Source organism: Peromyscus californicus, unplaced genomic scaffold (genome assembly GCF_007827085.1).
Source record: "Peromyscus californicus insignis strain IS unplaced genomic scaffold, ASM782708v3 Scaffold_4__1_contigs__length_199733344, whole genome shotgun sequence".
NCBI classification, from domain to species: Eukaryota; Metazoa; Chordata; class Mammalia; order Rodentia; family Cricetidae; genus Peromyscus; species Peromyscus californicus.
Window position 1 is genome coordinate 191239829 of NW_026294562.1, and position 22285 is coordinate 191262113.

At 41.3% G+C, this 22285-nt stretch overlaps 1 long non-coding RNA gene across 1 annotated transcript in view; it reads right to left on the reverse strand.

The window, feature by feature from the left end:
• The window catches only part of LOC128125438 (uncharacterized), a 31126-nt gene extending 15033 nt beyond the window's left edge, over positions 1-16093 (reverse strand). The window contains exon 1 of the long non-coding RNA XR_008223160.1: positions 15979-16093. This is a non-coding gene — a long non-coding RNA (uncharacterized LOC128125438). The remainder of the gene's footprint in view (positions 1-15978) is intronic.
• Positions 16094-22285: the final 6192 nt, after the last annotated feature.

Consider the following 22285-nt stretch of genomic DNA (forward strand, 5'->3'; position numbering starts at 1 on the left):
TGCTGGGGTGGGGTGGGCAGAAGACCCAAAGGAAGCATTTGTTCAGCTGATAGGCCCAGGAGATCCAACAGATTTTTTTCTTTGTTGAGTAGGATTTGGGGGAGGTCATCCTACCTATCTTGGTAGAGAGGACAAGATCCCTATTGCTCCTCTTTATTCACAGTCTAGACAGAATCTCAGTATTTTGCTGTATGATTGGCCTTGCCATAAGCTTCCTGGTGATGATATAGGATGCTGCTTCCAGGAGCTGACATGTCTCTTTACCATAAAAAGCTCTTATATTAAATGCCATATTCTCAGATCTCTACAGGTGTTTGAGGATTGAGGGAACAAAATCTGTTAGATGTATTTATAACTTTGAGAGAATATATATGATTCAAATCTGATATATGGGTTTCCCAGTTAGTTACAGCTTAATGAAGTTAGCAAGGTTGGGGCAGAGGTTGATCTTTGAGCACAGCCAGATTATAATCCTGAATGACTTATATAGAGATAATAATTCCCTAAGGTCATACAATATCTCCCTGGTTCTGCATAAAGAAAGTCAAGTGACTTATCTTATTACAGAACTATTTTAATTAATAAATATCAGTGGGCATTAGATAGCCAATTGGTCCTCTATGCCAGGCATTTTCATTCCTAACCTACCCCTCCAGCCTGTCCTGGGAACAGGGAGCACAGGACAAAGTATTCTCCATAGCTGCTTCAAGCTGAACTGGGGCACATGTGTTCAGGACCCAGGCAATGGGGTATTTATCAGAAGCATACGGTTGTTTAACCTGGCTGTAGAGGCAGGGGACAGTTATGTGTGGCTGTGGTCACATCACATAGACAAGAGTCTCTGTTGGCATCCATGGCTAGGAAGGCGCTGCAGGTTTCATAACTGCTGCTTAAATGTTTTGCCAACCTCCTGGACTAGAGACAAGAATTAAAATTTATGAATTTACTTGGAGACTTCAGGCCTGTAGTTTTGGTAATTGGAGAGCAGGAGAGAAAAAAAAAATACCATCTTCAGGAATAGACATGTGAGAAAGACTCCTGAACTGGGGCAGGAATGGGACATCTGAAAGGCAGCAGTAGACTCCTAACTATAGGTTTAAAATCCTGAGGTTATGACCCAAATAGTTTCAGAATTGGATTAGTTTTAAAATCTGAAATTTAAAATTTTAATCATTATTGCTGCTACTCTGTCTTGGCATAGGAGCGTCCTGTCCCCACCCACTCGAGTAGCTGGGGGGGGGGGGACGCCAGACATCAACTGAAATTCCCTCTGCCCAGATGGCTGGAGCCTGAGAGGTAGGCAGCTAGGGAACCTTCTCCTCAGCCCATGAAACAATGGTGAAATAATGCGTGGCAGGATTCCCTAACCCCACCCACACTTCCCTTAGTAAAGATGGTGCTGAGGTCATATGACCTGCCTGTTTTGATCTTAGCCAAGATGGCAGCTAGACCACATGATTGTACTTAGCCAAGATGGCACCTGCCTGACCATGTGACTGACCTTATTTAAGATGGCACCTAATCACATGGCTGCCCTTATCAAATATGGTACTTGACCTTTTTTTTTCCAAAACGAACTGGGCAGATATAGAACAGATAAACTGAAGCATTTCAAAGTCAATCAGAAAGAAATATAGATGGCCAAATCAATCATACTTTTCCATTTGCACATAGGAAATAGACTTTGTGAAAGAAAGACAGAGAAGTAGCAGTGCATCCTGGCAGGAGAATGGGCCGTGGCATGGTGTGGGCAGTTGCAGAGGAACAAACCCAAGCTATGGGTTGGCAGCAGGGGTGAGGTCAGGGGTCTACGACTCCACCTGACTTGACCCAACAGTATGAATGGCAGCAGCTGGCAGGAATACAATCAAATAAACAGATATTTTTGTGGCTAGTCTGCAGGCTGCCAGAGGAGCAATTTTACATGTTGCAGAAAGGAACCAAGGGATAGGTGACGACATCATTGGTTAGCAGAGGCTAGAGGAGCATGAGGGGGTCCGCGTCAGGAAGGGGGTTGGGAGGGTAGGTGCATTTTTCCACTACGACGAGGTATAACAGCACAAGGTAACTAAAGAACTGTCATCACAGAGGCTATGGGCTGTGGAATTCAGAAGGCAAAGGCCGTCTCCATATGCCATTGCATGGGGCAGGAGCTGAGTGCTATGAGCCCGACAGTCAGTAAGTGACCTCCAGCATCCCAGAAACTCAGTGAGAATGAATGACTCAGGATAGCTAACAGTCCAATGGCTATGGACCGTGGAGGGCATAGGACCAAGGGGCTTAGAGCGGGAAAGAGACGTGGTCAGCACCACAATCAAGAGAGACGAGCGAATCCTCAGTTGTGGAAAAATGGCCAAAACGGAAGGGAAGAATCGTACTGATCTGATAGGGTGACGAATTTCCGGCAGTCCTCCAGACAGAAAATACATGGGTGGTACAGGGTCCCAGAAGCTCTTCTAGACTGTCAGCAGGCAGGAGAAAGCAGTGGGATTGCCTGGCAACACTGGGCACCAATGTTATGATTTATTTTGTGCCCCCCACCCCTCCTGAGGATATCTCATGCATGCAGGGAACCGCGCTGGGCAGATGTAGGGCATGGCGGCAGTACACAACCCAGACGATGCAGCCTCGTGGAGAGTTTTAGTAGAGAGATAAAGTAGCAGAAAGACCGAAAGGGGGGGGGGGGAGAGAGAGAGAGAGAGGGAGGGAGGGAGGGAGGGAGGGAGTCAAGTGGTACACACCTCGTGGGAAGGAGGGAGAGAAGAGGAAAGAGGAGAGATGGCCGGAGTTTTTCCTCAAAAAGAGATTTTCACATCAGGACACAGGGTGACACCAAGGGGCGAGATCAGGAAATTAACATTCCAGATACACCAGCCCCTGCACCATCTGGCACCAGCTCCAAGGATGCCAACCCCCGACCGAGGACGTCAACTGAGATGGATGCACCCCCACCTCCAGAGAAATGACAGATATGATTGCTCCGACAATACTGAAGAACACATCCCTCAGTTCACTGCTGGTACCACCTCTCCAGGCTCAGGCAGCACCTGTCCAGCTGAAAGACCCCCTGAGGAGATCTTCCCTCAGGAGAGACCCCAACCCCAGGGAACACGCCGAAACCACGGATCAGATGCAAACAGCAAGAGGGTTTATTACACAGGTACCTGGGCGACAAAGTCTCTCAGAAGACTTGCGCGCCCTCCTAGGGTAAGGGGGACTTTTTATAGGTTTTCAGGTGCAGAAGCGCGGTTACAGAAGCGAGAGGCATAGTTCCAGGGTTCCCATTGGTGGATTCAATTGAGGTCAGGGTGAACTCTTAAACTTCTCGGGAATTTGATGTGTGTGTCTGACTTGGCCTTGCGGGTGTTTTCCCAGCCCAACTGTTTATTCCCCAAGGTCGGGTAGCTAACCACAGATGTCTTATTTTGACTCAACGGTTTTTCTCCCAAGGCTGGGTGGCTGACCACAGCTCTCTTTCCCAAGGCCAGGTGGCCAGCCACAGTCATGAACTCCCTGTTTTCCCTGCCTTGCAGAATGGCGTTTCTTAGGCTGAGTCAAAGCTTGCTATAAGTGGGGTCTTTCACAGCAACAGGAACCTGCCTTTGCAAGATGTCCTAATGAAGGACCTGCTCTCATGTCTCGCTTATTCATGATAACAATCTTTTTTTTCCACTTAGTAACCTGCTCTCTCAGCACATTCAGAACAGATGCCAGAGATTTTCATGGTGACACAACTCACTGAAGGAACCTGTGATCTCCACAGTGACATCTGACTGGATGCCTCTTCATTCATGTCTCCCCCCACTTTACCCCTTTCCAGTTTGAAGTAGCCTTAAGAGTTCAGAGCCCTTGTTCCCCGACTTGCTCTCACAACTCACTTCTTTTTATAATGATGAAAATGGAGAAATATTAATATTCTGACCCTGTCCTTGACGCCACCCTGTGTCCTGACATAAAAGTCTCTTTTTAAGGAAAAACTCCACCCATTTCTCTCTTCTCTCTCTTCCACTTCCTTCCCACAAGGCACGAACTCTCAAACTCCTCTCTCCCTTCCTCTCTCTCCCTCTTCTTTATGTCTTTTCCTATTTTTCTGTTTATCCCTCCTTATAATAAACTATTTCCACATAGATGCAGCCTCCATGTTGTGAATGTCCACCCGCCGCCCCACCGCCGTGTTGCATGGAGTGGGTCACCCAGCTGCTGCATTTGGCCAGCATGGTTCCCTGCACATTCCGGATACCCTCGGGGGCCCCCCTCATCATAATAATAAATGATAACCCCGGCTTCATAGAATTTCAGTCTTAGCGACAACAGAAAGATATCCATCCACAACAGAATTTTGAAAGCTGTGTCCTTCTGAGCAGCCTCAGCGACCTGGTCCGTTCCCTCCTATTTCCCAGCGCTGAATCTCCTCAGCGCCGCAAGGCTGCATTTCCCACCGCTGCATTTCCCACCACTGCACTACTGCCTGGTGACCTTCCCAGGCCTTCTTCATGGCTCCTGTGGCTCCTGGGAGTTTTCTGGTCCCAGAATACCTGGCTGGGTTTTCTTCACCCAGTTCTGGACCATGGGTCTCCCTGTGTCCAATGGGAAATGGTGGTATTTTCTGTCCTTTCAGCCTGGTTCCTGGAGCAGCTTGTCCTGGCCCTGCCCAATACACCCCTACTTCCGGTTACATGTTCCTCTCAAAGGGCTCTTTTTCTTCTTTAGTTTTCCAAGTCTATCCCTCTGTTTTTCCCTCAAACTCCAGTGATCAGGCAGCTGTCCCTGCCCCATTGGAGACGTCTCCCTCCCACTCCATCTCAGGCTGCCTTCCATACAGCTCCAGCTGTCAGGCTGCCCTGGACCCGCTCTGCACAGCCTCCCCACATGCTTGCTGCCCACTAGGCGAGAACTGGATATAAGAAGATGATGCACCCCACGACCTGACCCCCACCCTGAGTTTTGACCCCTTCAAATACAAGTTATCCTTCCTAACTTCTCGGCTTGGTATACCAACCTCCTGGGTTAAGAAAATACAGCAAAAAACAACCAACACCCTAAATTCTGATGCCCAGGTACCATTCTCAAAACAAATTAAAACTAAGATAAAATGTTCTTGGCTCAAAGCACAAACCATATTTGTATGACCTAACGAGTGTTCGTTAAATGATATGTGATATATAAAACTCAAAAACCGGAGTCATGTTCAAGATGGCCAAAATACATAAAGCATATGAATCAAGTGAAAGATAAGAACAAAATGATTTGTTGGCCAGAAAACACTAGCAATACCTGAAGAAAATGTAGGATATAAAAATGAATTCAATAAATAGAAACACCGAAAAAAAACCCAAGCTGAAATGAAACAAGAAATGAAAAATGCAGTAAACCTAATAATAACTGAATGAGATCAGATAGGAGACAGAACATCAGACTTGAAGACAAATAGGGGAGCTGGATAGCTCAGTCAAAGAAAATAATAAAATGCTCCATGTAAGTAGCACTAGTTAAAGGTAAAAGTGAAGTTCCAGCTGCAGGTTCTACTCTTCTATGAAATAGTCTAAATATTTTTGAGACAGTAACTCACTCTGGAGAGCTTTACTGGAAAGCTGTGTAATGATTACCATCACTATGCAAATGAAGTGACACTAAAAAGCCATCTTTATCCTTCCCTCACAGAACTCCACTATTATCAGTCAAATATCTGGAATTACACTATCAGCAATATTGACTTGGGAGAAGACATTTCAGGAAGTCAGAATTTTTAAAGGAAATTGGTGTCTCGGGTCAGTCAGCCCATTAACAGACCAGTGCCGATCATTCAGCACTGACCTGCTCTCACCACTAGATGGTGAACTTTTCATTTTGCTAACTCAGAAACAAGTTTGACTTCTGGGAGGCATGCTAAAGGTGCTTTTATATAAAGCGCAGAAAATTCAATTTGAGAACTCAGTGGAGAACGCAGACACCTGTGGCTATCCAAGATGCATAAAATAAGCAATGTGTATGGCCACAGCCCTAAACAAGTCAGTTACAACATCTGATCTATGGCTCTGGGGATATTGAGGAAGAGGATGTGAGAAGGAAATAAAAAGGGGCAGAGGGGAAATGGGCATGACATGACATTCTCCAGACTCTACACAGCTGTTGTAATCATAATCCCAGAACAACTGTACTCACCTGCACTGGCCTCACTCAAGACCAGCCCTAGCCACAATTAGTCTAGGAAGGGGACAGGCTCACAGGGCCCCATTATTTACTTCTCAGCTGTGATTATGGATAGAATTTAGGAGAAGGGGAATTACTGTCTTAGATTGTGTCTCCTCTGAGGAGCCCACCAGGCTCCAACACATAACTCCAAATCCACAGTCTCACAGATAGCTCTGGTTAATCTTGGTGGGTCAAAAAACAAAATGAAGAGAAATGAACTTGAGAGAGGAAAAAATTAGTTGGAACTATGGACCAGGATTGTAGGAGTGGGGGGTGAGAGTATGCACTACACGAGGTGTTTTATGTGAAATGGCAAATAATAATTACAATTAAAATAACCACAACAATCAACAATGTAATTTCATTTTTTTTGTCTTTGTCTCATTTTGTATCAGCTAATATTAACATCATAAAGAGTCTGGAAGCCTTGATTCATATTTACATCAAGAGATATTTTAAGTAGCTTCCATATCAGTTATTTTATGAAGGTTGGACAGAATTCTGTGATGACCCAATCTGCTGCTGGGTTGTTGTTGGTGGTGGTTGCTTTTTTTTTAAATGGGGGCACATTAATTGCTGCTTCACTGTTGATCCTGCTTAATTGTCTATTTATTTCATGTTGGTACAATTTGATATGTGGTATGAGTCAAGGTGTACACCCATTCCTTTTAGAGTTTTCAACATATTGCTAATATAGCTATATTATAATATGGGGACATGATTTGTTACAGCAGTGGAATACACAGATTAACAGTCCTCCAATCTCAGAAACAAATCATAAACTAACATATGTTTCTGGGAAAATTATTAAAAGGTATTATAAAGAACAGTCACTGATCATTCAGGTTGTACAAAAACAGGGCACAACAGTTGCTGATCTTTCAAAGTTACCAACAGCCCTACCTTTAAAATGGTTCACTGACAAACCTGTCTGGGTGGAAAAATGGCCTTTGACATCAGAAAAATTACAGGCCTTTGAACAGCTGATACAAGGGCAGCTAAATGCTCAACATATTGGGGAATTGATCAGTCCTTGGAAATCTCCTGTATTTGTTATTAAAAATAAATCTGGAAAATGGAGAATGGTAACAGATCTAAGAATTGTTAATAAGGTGATTCAACCAAATGGCTCTAAAATTCCCTTGCCCTCTCTATTACCTAAAAAAGATGGCCTATTATAGTTATTGATTTATTTTTTTTTTGTTTATTTGTTTTTTTTGTTTTTCGAGACAGGGTTTCTCTGTGTAGCTTTGCGCCTTTCCTGGAACTCACTTGGTAGTCCAGGCTGGCCTTGAACTCACAGAGATCCGCCTGGCTCTGCCTCCCGAGTGCTGGGATTAAAGGCGTGTGTCACCACCGCCCGGCTAGTTATTGATTTAAAAGACTGCTTCTTTACTATACCTCTACAAGAAAAGGATAGGGGAAATTTGTCTTCACAGGACTTACAAAAATTCTCAACCTGTTAAAAGCTATAAATGGAAGCTTCTCCCACAAGGGATGCTAAACAGCCCCATCCTGTGCCAATAATTTGTATGGCAGCCATTGGAAATGATTCATATACAATTTCCTCAATCTATAATTTACCATTATATGGACAACATCTTACTAGCTGATTCAAATGTAGATACTTTAGAGAAAATGTTTAAAGAAGTAAAGAAAAGATTGCCTTGTTGGGGATTACAGATTGCTTCTGAAAAAATACAAAGAAGAGATTCTGCTGGAGACCAACTCCAGCAGAGATCAGGACTTGAGAAGAGTGACTGTAGCAGGCAATATAAAGACATTGCACCAGACAGCAGTTTGAATCTTTTTCTGAGCCTCTAGGAATATTTTATTTGTTCCTGCACTCGGGAGGCATTGTGTTGGAGAGAATATATGTGTATCTCTCTCTTCCCAGAATCACAGAGTTTATTTTTATATCTTACAACAATGATTACATTAGTCTACATTTGCATTTCAAAAAATATCTAATATGTGACTGTTTTCCCAACATGAATCAAAACATCCTTAAAAAGTCATAATCAAAAATTCAATGATCACAGTTTCTGGAGCAAGTAGACAAAGTTTAACGAGGCAGGAGAAGAGAGGCCTTTAATATTTCCTCATGGTCACCATTGCCAGACAATTAGAATCTAAAAGGTTAATTCTTAATTTATAATAAGCAAAACAAAAATTCATATCAAATTATACTATAATCTATTTTAAACCTTTATATAAGTCCTAATTGGTATATCTATATAATTTCTGTAACATTCCTATCTTTCTTATTTTTATAATCTTCTATTGATTAACTCATAATGTGAAATCATATTCTTTTTCTTAATTTTTAGTCTTCAAATTTGCATTTTATATCTATAAAAGCATTAATATCTTCATTACAAAATAAACAGAAAATGTTTCCAAACTCATTTGTGGGTTTTTCTATACTTTCCCGATCTTGGTCTTCATCTCCATCTCCAGGGTCTAGTTAGAAATTCTTGTTCAGCCATTTCATCAATATTAATACTTTCAAATGTGTAGGTTTTATATTACTTTTTTCAATAAATTTATTCATCTTATTTCCTTTCCCAGACCATCTCAGACCATCAATATTTTGAGAGCAAAAGGGAACAAGTCAGTGAATCCAAAAACCACTATACAAATGATTTTGTTTTTAAGTAATAAAGTAATAAAACTAAAGGAGGAAGTGGGGCTGTATCCACTCAACTAGAAACTAGAATGTTGTCATGAAGTTTCTCTAGCCAAAGAACAGTCATAAAATCTCTTTAGCTAAGTTATGAGACCTGGAACTCTGTCATTCAGTCTCCTTAGCCAAACAACAATCATATAGTCTATTTATTTAGCTAAATGGTGAGTGGCCCCACCAAGATTCTATTAATTACTTAGGATATAAAATAGGTTTACAAAAAAAAAATCAACCCCAAAAGGTACAAATTAGGAGAGATCAATTGCAGACTCTTAATGACTTTCAAAAATTGCTAGGAGACATTGCCCATATGCGGCCCACTATTGGAGTAACAAATACAGAACTATAATTTGAATAAAACCTTAAAAGGTGAAAAGAACTTAAGTAACCCAAAAGAATTATCATCTGAAGCTGACAGATAGTTGGCTTTGGTGGAAAAGTGTGGTGATACTTTATTTGTTCATCCCAATTTTTGTATAATATTTAAGGGTCCAGCCTTAAATTTGTACAAATCCAGGGGCCCAAGAGAGACACTACCATCAGCGTGGGAATGAATCCAGTTGCTCAGAGCTCTTTTGCTTAATTCATTCATTCGTCAGTCACCATCATTCAATCCCCAGTTCAACTCTCTCCAATCTCTTCATTCCTTAATTCCCTCAATTCCTGATTTCTCTAAATTCCCTTAGTTCCAATTCTCTTAGTTTCCCTAGTTCCAATTCTCTTAATTCCCTTCAAATCTTAGTTCCCTCCATCCTTAGTTCTCTCCATTCTTCAATCCTTCCATCCCCCCCCCCCCCCCCCCCCCCCCCCCCCCCCCCCCCCCCGCCCCCGGACTGGTCCATATCCTATCCCAAACAGTAACACCTCATGTTTTGTAAACAGCACAAGATTGTAGGGGTCCCCACTAGAGGCTTCCTGTCAATTTTATTTGCAACCCAAAAGGAAAAGGATAAGAGTGGAGTCAGTTAGTAGTTGAAATAAATCAGAAAAGGAATTTGTGTGCTAGAAATATAACCTTACTGTGGTTAGGTAAAAGCATTACGAGTCTATCATAAATGTGTTCAACTGTAAACTTACAGGTGATAAGGTAGGAAAATCTGTAGGTCACTAAAAGTTAAAACTGTCACTTTGGGGCCGGGCGGTGGTGGCGCACGCCTTTAATCCCAGCACTCGGGAGGCAGAGCCAGGTGGATATCTGTGAGTTCGAGGCCAGCCTGGTCTACAGAGCGAGATCCAGGAAAGGCGCAAAGCTACACAGAGAAACCCTGTCTCGAAAAACTAAATAAATAAATAAATAAATAAATAAATAAATAAATAAATAAATAAATAAATAAAGGAATTGCTGGACATATCACTATCCATTATTTCAAGTTGCTCTACAAAGATATAGCATGAAAGATTGCTTGGGCTCCCTGTTCCAGGGTCCTGTGTTTAGGCCCAAATCACATAGTTTCATTGATATGCCATACAGAGAGACTGAAGTGGTTTGGAAGTTGCAGAAAACTAAAAGGAAATGTGTTACAAAATTGTGTATTAGTGACATTCTCCAAACTGTGTTGTATCAGTGAAAAACATAGAACTCACGTTAGATGCTCATGATTCAGTGTCTGAGAAACATTCATTTCTCTACACAAAAGTTTTATGATTTATTAAAAAGAAACCTTCACAAATGATCACAAAAGGCTAATTTTCCCTACACTGTATGGAATGCCTTTTCCAAAGTCCTACATCCCATGCTGTAGCTGTTATTCAAGCTGAATCCTTGCCTGATAATCAGGTCCAGAATTCCCATTTCTAACTGCTCAGCCTGTCCTTATACAAATTCTGTGGTTAGGGCCCACGTTTTACACACAAGAGAACCAGTACATGACTGAAATTCCAAGTCTGAAATAGGGTGTTCACAATCTACTCGGGTATGTTCAGGAATGGTTTCATGCAATTGAGCCTTGCTTAGGAATTTTGGAAGACACAAAAATGTATTTCCCCCTCAGTTGGGGAAAACTTCCTTTAGTTATTTTTCTTTGGGTATTTTCATTTTAAAGGGGCATCATGAAATTCATTAATTTTTAAAAGATAGCACTTTTCTTTTTCTCCTTTTATTAAAAACAGATTGTTTTCTCATACAATATATCTTGATTACAGTTTCTCCCCCAATACTCCTCCCAATAACTCCTCACCTACCCTCCCATCCAGATCAACTCACTTTCTGTCTAAATATTAGAAAAGAACAGGCTTCTGAACGGTAACAAAAAACATAAAGAAAATAAATATAATAAGCTAAAACAAAAACCAACACTTTGAAGCTGGACACAGAAAATCAACAACAACAACAAAAGAGCCTCAAGAGAAGATACAATAGTTAGACCCACTGGTCTTACATTCTAAGAGATTGGAACTTTTGCTGGACCTCACAGCCAAAGTTAATAATGCAAGTTAAGGAAAGACTTAATACTGGCCTGGCATGGTGGTGTACACCTTTAAACCCAGCGCTCTCAAGGTAGAGGCAGGCAAATCTCTTGAGTTTGAGGCCAGCCTGGTATATAGAGGAAGTTCCAGGACAGCCAGGGATACACAGAAAAACCATGCAAAAAAAGACCTAACACTTCTATCCTACTGTGTACTCAGCTTGTTGGTTTAACATGCTTTTATAATAATGTAAAAATAAACTTTATTTTCCTTAGATTGCTAATGCAATCAATTTTTATATCCTAAGCTAATGCACAGCTGTAATCTTACATTATGTTCTTTTCCATGGCCCTAACCCAAATAATGCATGTTATTGAGAGCTGCTGGTAGCAAAAGCCCATGGGAGTATACAGCAGTGACAACTAGAGTTCAGAAGGTCAACCTATCAGAACTAAGGGTTCTGTTAGAGGAAACCATCACAAAAGGCATTATGGAATTACTGCCTTTTGAATGAACTGGCTGTCTCTTGTTGTAAACTTTTTGTGCAATAACAGCTATGAGTCTCCCATTTACCGTGCATTTCCATGGTATGTGTACATGTAATCTCATGATTGCATCTCAATCTTGGGCACAACTTTCCCTATACATTTGGGGTAGTTGGACAACTGTCTGCAGCTGTGTTTATTTTTTCATTAACATAAATCTGGCCAGGGCCATTCTCCAGACAAAAGTATTTCAGCTAAGATATCTTTTTATCCAAGGACAAATGGAGATAAACATTAGCTCATCTCACTTACAGATAAGAGAAAATAACCACTAGCAATTAAATCCTCAACCCCTTACCTTCACTCCGGGTTATTTACACAAACCCTCACTTAAGAGATTTACTGCTCACATTCCTGGGATGATGTTTTAGCCACTTATTAGTTACTGAGTTGAGATAGTTATTTCCCACTGACCAAAGAAGATTTCTTACAAGGGCAGGCAGATGATAGGTACCAAGCTTCGTTTCTTGTGCAAATTAAGTTTTAACTCCTCCCCAGCCAGGCACTATTCCTAGATTTTCTGCTCAGCAATTACTCTGAGCTAAGGTGCTTTTACTTGCCAAATGCTACAAGCTCTGACTCAGGTTGCTTAGCAACCGAGCATATGTCCCCTTCCCTACCAGAAAGCAGCTGCAGCCAGGACGAGTGGCGGGAAAGCGGCACTAGAGACAGTTTTACTTTTCTTGTGACTTATTGACCCATAACATTCTACCTAGCCATTTCTAGATTATAGTTTGAGCACATAAATTACTTTTTAGAATTCTCTAATTGTTCTTAGCCTTTAGCTGACCTGACCAGAGAACTCCCCTATAGCCACTCCCCTTTGGGGGTTGGAATTGGAAGCTGACAATTACTACTTTATGTGCGGATCCTTATCAGCTCTCTCTGCGACCCTGAAAACTTCAAGCCTCTCATTGCTTTGCCAAAGAATTACTGCTGTGTCTATACACTGGTTCCCTCACAGCACTAGGGGAATTGATTTAGAAGAACAAAGACGAAGATGGAGATGGAAAGAACTAGATAGAGATGAGAGAACAGCAGAAGGGGCTGAGAGCAGGAGGGACCGAGAGGAGCTAAGTATGAGAACAGAAAAGAAGCTGTGTAGATAGAATTGACTTAGAAGAATAAAGTGAACGGACTAAAGAACTCAGTGTGCTTAGATTCACTCTATATTTCAGATTAGTATCCTTAGTCACTTGTAGTTTCTGTTCTGGACCCTGGTAGAAATCTCTTCAGGGCAGGCACTTGGGGAGAATTCTTTAGCATGTGCATCGATTGCTGAAATCTTAAAAAACAGAGCGTGAAAGTAACCTTTTAAAATAAATGTGCCTTTGTGGATATCATTTGAAAGACAGTGACATTTGCAAAATTGTTTGTTATCTTGATCAGTTTAGGTCAGTTGGATCCAGTGACTTAATCCCTTGTAAAACGCTGTTAAAGATTTCAGTAAATTATTCCATTCTTTCCCCCATGTAATACTTTCTATGCTGTGCAATAAAGACAGAGCAAAGCTCTTCGTTCGGGACAGACAGACACACATGCAGACAACAGACAGATGAACAGGGATAGCCTTCAGGCAGGCACAGGTTCAAACACATGCAATGATAGGAAGCAGAGGAAGCATCAAGTAGAGAATTAAATCTGGACTCACTCTTAGATAAATGACTCCAAGGGAAAAATGCTTTCATTTCTTTCATTAATTCAACCCAGATACATTATTAATCACTAATGTGTTTAATCCATGCACATGTGCAGAATCTATTAGCTGGTGACATCATTATTCATTGTATATGGAAGGAAACAATAGCACATACCACAGTGTGAAAAAAGTAGCCCTGGCCTCTGAAAGATGCCCATGGGCTCAGAACACTGTGCTGTAATGACAGATTTCTAGCTATGAGTTTATATTTCTGTGTGCTCACCATCCTGCAGAGCTGGCATGCCTTTTTACCTGTCATGATCACAACAGCTTAAACCTCAGAACACACAAGAGAAACATAGTCCTCATTCTGATGATGACAAGTCTATTTTTTTTTTTTTTTTTTTTTTAGCTAGAATCTCTAAAGGGGCATGAGTAATTCTGGAATCTCTTTTCCTCAGCCTATGCAGATGGGCATGGGGGTACACAGAGAACTGTAGGCAACAATCAGGAGACAATCTATGAAGAAATGGCTAAACAGTGTAGTATATATGGTAGTTCTATTTCTAGTTTTTTTTGAGAAAAATCCAGAATGTCTTCCAAAGTGTCTCCACAAGCAGTGTATAACAGTATCCCTTTCCTCACATCCGTGCCAGAATTTGTTATTTATCCTGATGATGGAATTTTGACTGTGGTGAGATGGAATCTTATAGGAGATTAAGTGTGCATCTCCCTGATAGCTATGTATACAATACTTCTTATCACCATGACTTGAGAAGTGCCCAAGCTAACTGCATGGCCTAATCAGTAGATCTTAAGAGTATAATGAGCCTATCTGGTACTTGTTATGCCCAGATTGGGACCCCAAAGACAAACCACCACAGACCTTAGGTTCAGAATGCAATTAGCATGGTTTATTTCGTTTGTTTACAAGCCGCGGACAGGGAAGCTCGATCCAAAGCACTCACTCATAGTCATGAGGCCAGCAGGAACTTGCTTTTTCTTTGTGTGGCTAGCTTTTTAAAGGCAAAATCCACAAGCCCTTCAGGGGGATTGGGGGAGTTTTGCACGGGTGCAACTCGGATTGGTTTATCTTTATCTCTGTTCTCTTTTAATTGGGTGAGGGTATGTAACCTTTGAATTTACTGGTTGGTGGTTACAATTTATTACTTTGGGGGCAGTCCAGCACAAGTCCCAGGCTTTGTCCTTGAGCCACCATGGGGGCTGGCTGGTCAAGCACGTACTGCACATAACTCTAAGTTGGTGAGGGGCCCCAGAAAGTAAACATCTGGCTAAACTTTGAGCAGTCTTTTGTTCATGGCCCTCCCAGAAACTGCTTGCTCAAGTCTCAGGAAACTGAAATTGAGTCCTGATCTCTGAGAGAAGACTGAGCAGCCTGTTAATGGCATCTGCTTGGTCCTTTCAGTACCTACTGACTTTAAAGACCTCTAGACATTGACAACTCTAAAAGAAATGGGCAAGTATCCTGATTCACACCACATACCAAAATTACACCAACATGAAATAAATGAAAATTAAGTAGCATCAACAGGGAAGCAGCAATTAATGAGCCCCAATCAAAAAAATAGAGTCCAGAAGCAGATTCCGTCACCACAGAACTGTGTCAAAACTTCATAGAAAAACTGATTCTGAAGCTACTTAAAGTGTTCCTTGATATAAAAATGAAGTAAGGCTTCCAGACTCTTATGAAGCTAATGTTTGCTGATACCAAACCAGACAAAGAACACGAAGATGAAATTACATACTGTTGTGGCCATTTTAATTTTTATTATAATTATTGTTACTATTATTATTTACCATTTCCACATGAACCACTCTTGTATACACTCTCACCCCTACTCTCTACAGTCCTGGGCAAAACGAATCATTTTGCTCTTATCTTTGAGTTGATTCACGTGCTTTACATATTTTGACCATTTTGGACACGACTCTGGTTGTTGAGTTCTGTATATTGGATATCATTTCACTTTCTCTCCTTAGTGGATACAGATATGGTTTGTGCTTTGAGCGAAGGGCGTTTTATCTTAGTTTTGGTTTGTTTGGGGAATGGGACTTGAGCATCAGAATTTAGTGTGTTTTTAGCCCAGGGGTGCTGGCATGCCAAGCCGAGAAGTTGGGCAGGATAACTTGTATCTAAAAGGGTCAGAACCCAGGCTGGGGGTAAAGTAGTGGGATGCAGCGTCCTCCTAGACCCTGGTCTAGGCTGGCAGCAAGCATGTGGGGAGGATGTGCAGAGCGGGTCCAGGGCAGCCTGACGGCTGGAGCTGTGTGGAAGGCGGCCTGAGACCGAGTGGGAGGGACGGTTCACTGTGGCGGGGACACCTGTAAATCAGAGGAGTTTAGGGGAAAAATAACCCACAGGGTGAACTTGGGAAACTGAATAAGAAAAACAGTCCGTGGTATGCGTAACCGGAAGGGGGTGTATTGGGCAGGGCCAGAAGGAGCAGCTCCAAGAAACCAGCCTGAAGGGACAGGAAATTCCACAATACCTTGTTGGACTCCTGCGGTGCAGCATTGGGTGAGGAAGACCCGCCCCGGTGTTTGGGACTTGAAATCTCCCCGGAGCCGCAGTCTCCTCGCGGGGCTGCCTGGGAAAGTCACCAGTCAGCAGCGCAGTGGCGGGAACCGCAGCCCGGCGGCGGCCCTGGAACCTCCCAGGTCAGAGGAGCTGCGGGGCTGGGACACGGGAGGGGAGGGACCGGGGTGTGCTCGCCGAGGCTGCTCAGAAGGACACAGCTTTCAAAATTCTGTTGTGGATAGCTTTCCGTTGTCGGTAAGGTTGAGATCCTATGAAGTGGGGTGTATCGTGATTTTTTTCACTTCTCTTACTGTTCCCAGACTAGTCTGTCTTAAAATAATTCATAAAATAATCTGGTAGAGCATTTGGGGTATCTCTTGTGTGCAAGCAGGGTTCTCTTTGCTATTGTGGCAGTTCCAAAGCTCTTGGAATTTAAATTCATCCATGCTTTCTAACGCCCTTGTTTTACCACATGCCTAATCAAGAGAGTGTTGTTTGTCCCTGTGACTAAGCATAGCCAGAGAGCTTTGTAGATAATAATCACATGAGGAACACGTACAAATAAGATTAAATCAGAGAATATATTTGATGGAGTGCCACAGATATGGTTGTACACCTTTTCCTCCACATTAATTTTCCGTGTGAGATGTATGCAGTCTGGAATGTAAATACAGCATTCAGAAATGTGTCTTTGTATGCTGTGTCCTTATGTTACACCTTAGGTCCAGGCAAACCCAACATGCATGCTGTGAGATTATATCAGGCCACACTCTTTTATAGTTAGCAAATGCACTTTAGATGAAAACAAAATTAGAGAGCATCTTATGAATATTTATGATCACTCACCTGTATCAGAAAAATTGTCTCCTTGATTGAAGAAAAGCACTCTGCCCATGCACAAGTGACCAAACTGTTGTTTTTTATTTCAGGGTTTGTTGACATTCAGTGCTGTGACTGTGGACTTAAAGGAGTGGGAATGCCTAGACCCTGCTCACAGGGCTTTTTCCACAGAACTGTTGTAGAACTGCAGCAGTCTGGATTCTGAGTGTGAGAATAATTTTCTTGCAGTCTCCCTTACTCTTAAAGTTTCCTGAAAAACTATAGTGCATGTGAGTAAGCTGGGTGTGAATGAGTCTCACATCTCAAAGAGTAAAGTGAAATCATCAGAGAAAAAGACATTTTTCTTGATACTTTCTCTTCTTCATGTTTATCCTTTTAGTAGGAATTAGCAACTATCAGTTTTTTGCTCCTTGCAAAGCTCCAGGTGCTTTCTGAAGAATCTCTTTCTCCTCTACAGCCTCACAAAGTCGGTCAGTCCTGCTCACCTGTGCATCAGAACAAAGAGCCCTGGATGCAGAAGAGAGAGGAGACAGTAGCAAAGGATCCAGGTATGTTAGAGGGTCTGAGGAAGGGGTGAAGACATGGGGAAGGGTTCAAGTGACAGTAGAAAGAAGACATGAAGTTAGTTTTCCCACATTCTATTTCATTAGAAATGATTTTACAGAAATCTACTAAGAATAATCTCAGGATTGTCCTATTGTAGGTGTTTGAAGACTCTGTATATAAGAATTAATGCTCAGAGACAAATATAATTTTATTTGTTTTTGCATGTGAGTGATGTCCCCCTTCCATTCACATTGCTGGTTTTGTTTTTATACCAATACTAAGTGGTTTCACTACTATGATTTTAATTTGCCGTTGAGTTAAATCCATTGAAGCCTCTTGGTTGTCCTGCACACAGAGTTGTTGGAGCATCTTGTAGTTCCCTCAGGTTCTGTATCTTATGGGTTTAATTTCTCTATTTCCTAAAATGCTGTCAGAAGGATTTTGCTAAGAGTTGCTTGCTATTTCTGCTGAGTGTTAAACTCCTTCTACCTTGTCTTCCCTTTGATATCCTGCATTGTCTGTCTTCAACACTCCATAGTTTGAGTTTCTACAATTTTTATATATTTTGAAATTACCTCTGGGTTAAATCCTTCTCTCAGAATTTTTGAAGTCTTTGTGGTTTCTCATAATTTTATAAATTTTAGGAAGATTTTCTCCATATATATATATATATACACATATACATATACATATATGTATATATATATATATGCCTATAAGCTCTTCCTACAAATTACTTAGAATCTTTACAGAACACAAACATCCTTTTATATTTCTTCACATTTTAATGAAAACATGCTATTAATGAGTCAGTATTCATATGTCTCTTTTTTTGTATTCTTTTCTATCTACTGTTGATATCAGCATTCAAGGTAAACATTGATTGTTACTAGGTTTGAAGACTTGTTCTTTTTTAAGACATATCCACACTGGAGCATGCTGATTGAACTTTGAGAAGACTGGGAGTTTTCTGCTGTTGTGTAAATGATTCCCTGGAGTGCTGCTAGGCGTTATTGGTTTTCAGTGCTCTCCGTGGTCCTCTTTCTCAATGGTGGACATTGAAGCTTCCTGCATTGTTGTCTCTTTGCTTCCTACCATTCTGTCATTGATTGCTTCATATATTTAGAAACTGTTTTATGAGGTGAATTCATGTTGAGCACATAGCTTTCTGGGAATGGGCATTTGATCATTTGCTAATAGTCTTTGCTTTGTATATGATAGATTTGGCTTTTCCTCTTACCTACCATAATTATGATCTACCCTCTTCACAGAAAATCTTTTTAAAAAAATCATCCCTTCTTAGCACTTTGTATCCTTACATTTGAAGTAAATACTTTTATAGAAAATATATAATTTGATTTAAGGATGTTTTCTCTTTTTCTTTTGAATCTGTATCCTATTTTCATGTTTAGTTTGGGGAATATTACCCATATACATTTCAAGAAATCACTGAAGGAAATATAAACATACCATTAAGTTAAACTTTCTCTATTATATTTCTTTTTCTGAGTTCCTTCTTATACTGTTTATATTTGCAGTATATTTCATTCCTTTGTAACCTTGAGTATCATCTTCTCTAGGTTATCTCTTTGCTTGTTTGGTTGTTCAAGAAGCTGCACACTAACTTGCCTGGTGGCTGCAGTGAGTTGAATTCCCATTGACACTGTGTCTCTGTATTCTTCCTCCTGCATGGTCTTCAGTGTTTGCTGTTGTTTAGGACCTTGACTGTAGAACTGACTGGACAGAGAGGAGATCTCAGTGTACATTAGATGAGCATTTTCTTCATTACAGTAATTCTGGAGAATGTAATATGTATATTTTGGCTGTTTCAACTGCTTTGAGCATGGTCCTTTTTTTGGCTTATTTATTGATTGAGATATTATTTATTTGCTTTGTGTATTTTTCTGTTTTAATTTCTTGGTAAAGTATAGGTATGTTTCCAGCCACAGGAATATGAAGTAGAAGTTTAGCTGATATTGAAAAGCTATTACCTGGAACAAATTATGGACTTTTCCAGAAGGAAACCAAGACTTAAGGAGACTTCATGAAATTGGCTTTTGAATGTATTAGCTGTATCCTGCAATGAATTTCTTGTGTGCTATTGGAGTTTCCCCCATTCGACTTTTCCTTCAAGATTTTTTTTTTTTTTTTTTTTTTTTTTTTAAACTCAGCTTCTAATATTTTTTTTTTTTTAATTTATTTTAATTTATTTTGCAATACAATTCAGTTCTACATATTGGTCACGGATTCCCTTGTTCTCCCCCCTCCCGTCCCCCTCACCTTCCCCCCAACGCCCCCCCCCATTTGTGTTGTTTCTTTTTTTTTTTTTTTTTTTTCCCCTTTTCTATTTTAATAAAAAGGAAAAAAAAGAAAAAGGTTATAACTAACAAAAGAAAAACTATATACAAAAGTACAATGACTATATACAATATATACAAGTAATAAATGTCTAAACAATGTCTAGTCCATTTGTATTTGACAAATTCAGAGAAAATAATTTCATTATCTATCCTATTTTGTTAAGTCCAAAATGTATCTAATTCACTTTCTATCCTAATTAATCTTCAACTATAACTAACTAACCTTCAACTATAACTAACTAATCTTCAACTCCCTCAGAGACCCAAGAAGGAAATAATATTAGCTAACAAAAATAAAAACAGAAAGTGGCCGGGCGGTGGTGGCGCACGCCTTTAATCCCAGCACTCGGGAGGCAGAGCCAGGTGGATCTCTGTGAGTTCGAGGCCAGCCTGGGCTACCAAGTGAGTTCCAGGAAAGGCGCAAAGCTACACAGAGAAACCCTGTCTCGAAAAACCAAAAAAAAAAAAAAAAAAAAAAACAGAAAGTGCATGCAAGCAACTTCCAAAAAATTTGTGAGTTGACAGAAACAGCCAGCTGCCTGGACAGTCACCTGAGGTTTCTCCACAGTGTTGGGGCATCATCTTCAGCCTATAGGCTTAGCATATCTGACAGACTCATTTGTGAAGTAGGATGTACACAAGGTCGACAGTTCAACCTCACATTGGGTGAGAGCAGTCCATGTACCAGAAACACCTGAATTCCACTAGTGTCATGTCATGATTCAGGATTTTAAATTCTGGAAATTGTTGTTGATTTTTTAATTCAGCTGTCCATTCTTGGCTGTGTATATATGGCTTCATCTTAACATCCCGTTCTTCTCCACATCCCTCTGTCAAATGCCAGTTTACTATTGCGAGGCGTGAGCTTAGTTACTCTTCAAGAATAACTGTTTCAGCTGCTGTTCCATTGCACATCAGAAGCCATCGGCCCACTGCCTATTCAGCTGCCTTCGAAGAAAAGGGCACTGTACCTTTTCCAAATTGCGAAGGCCACTTCAGGGATGGTGCCATATTGTCCTGGCCTCAGAAGATGCCTTTTGATAAAGCCATAACCACACTCGTTTTGGCAAGAATCAGTAGTCCTTTGTTTCATGTCCTGTCTGTCCATTTTGTCAGCAGTTGATTCAAGGATACTTTGTTGTCCAGTGGCTAACTTTTGCCACAATGAAAGTTAACTCCATATGCAGTTTCTTCAATGCCCATATTTTCTCTGAAGTAGATTGGTACTGCCAGGAGCCGACATGTCTCATAATCATAACAAAAAAGAAAAATTTTCTAAGTTATTAAAACATTTTAAATGCCATATTCTGTAGATCTCTGAAGGGTTTGAAGATGACCTGTCTAAAATATATCTGCTCAATTTTTAAAACATATCTAATATGACTACAACTTCTATTGTAATGTCTAACTACTAACTTTCATTTCTTTTTTTTTTTTTATTAATTTATTTTGCAATACAATTCAGTTCTACATATCAGCCACGGATTCCCTTGTTCTCCCCCCCTCCCGTCCCCCTCACCTTCCCCTCAACACCCCCCCCCCCCCATTCCCATCTCCTCCAGGGCAAAGCCTTCCCCACAGACTGAGGTCAACCTGGTAGACTCAGTCCAGGTAGGTCTAGTCCCCTCCTCCCAGGCCGAGCCAAACAATCCTGCATAGGCCCCAGGTTTCAAACAGCCAACTCATGCAATGAGCACAAGATCTGGTCCCACTGCCTGGGTGCCTCCCAAACAGATCAAGCCAATCAACTGTCTCATCCATTCAGAGGGCCTGATCCAGTGGGGACCCCTCAGCCATTGGTTCATAGTTCATGTGTTTCCATTCATTTGGCCATTTGTCCCTGTGCTTTATCCAACCTTGGTCTCAACAACTCTCGCTCATATAAACCCTCCTCATTCTCGCTAATTGGACTCCCAGAGATCCACCCGGGGCCTAGTCATGGATCTCTGCATCCAGATCCCTCAGTAGTTGGATGGGGTTTCTAGCACAACAATTAGGGTGTTTGGCCATCCCATCACCAGAGTAGGTCAGTTCAGGCTGTCTCTCGACCTCTGCCAGCAGTCTGTTGTGTGGGTATCTTTGTGGATTTCTGTGGGCCTCTCTAGCACTTTGCTTCTTCCTATTCTCATGTGGTCTTTATTTACCATGGTCTCCTATTCCTTGTTCTCCCTCTCTGTTGTTGATCCAGCTGGGATCTCCCGCTCCCCCAAGCTCTCTTTCCCTCAACCCTCGCCTTTCATTACCCCCACTCATGTCCAGGCTGTTCATGTAGATCTCATTCCATTTCTCTGTCATTGGGTGATCCCTGTGTCTTTCTTGGGGTCCTGTTTTCCAGGTAGCCTCCCTGGTGATGTGAGTAGCAGACAAGTCATCCTTGTTTCATGTCTAGTATCCTGCTATGAGTGAGTACATACCATGTTTGTCTTTCTGAGTCTGGGTTACCTCACTCAGGATGATTTTTTCTAGATCCATCCATTTGTCTGCAAACCTCATGATGCCATTGTTTTTCTCTGCTGAGTAGTATTCCATTGT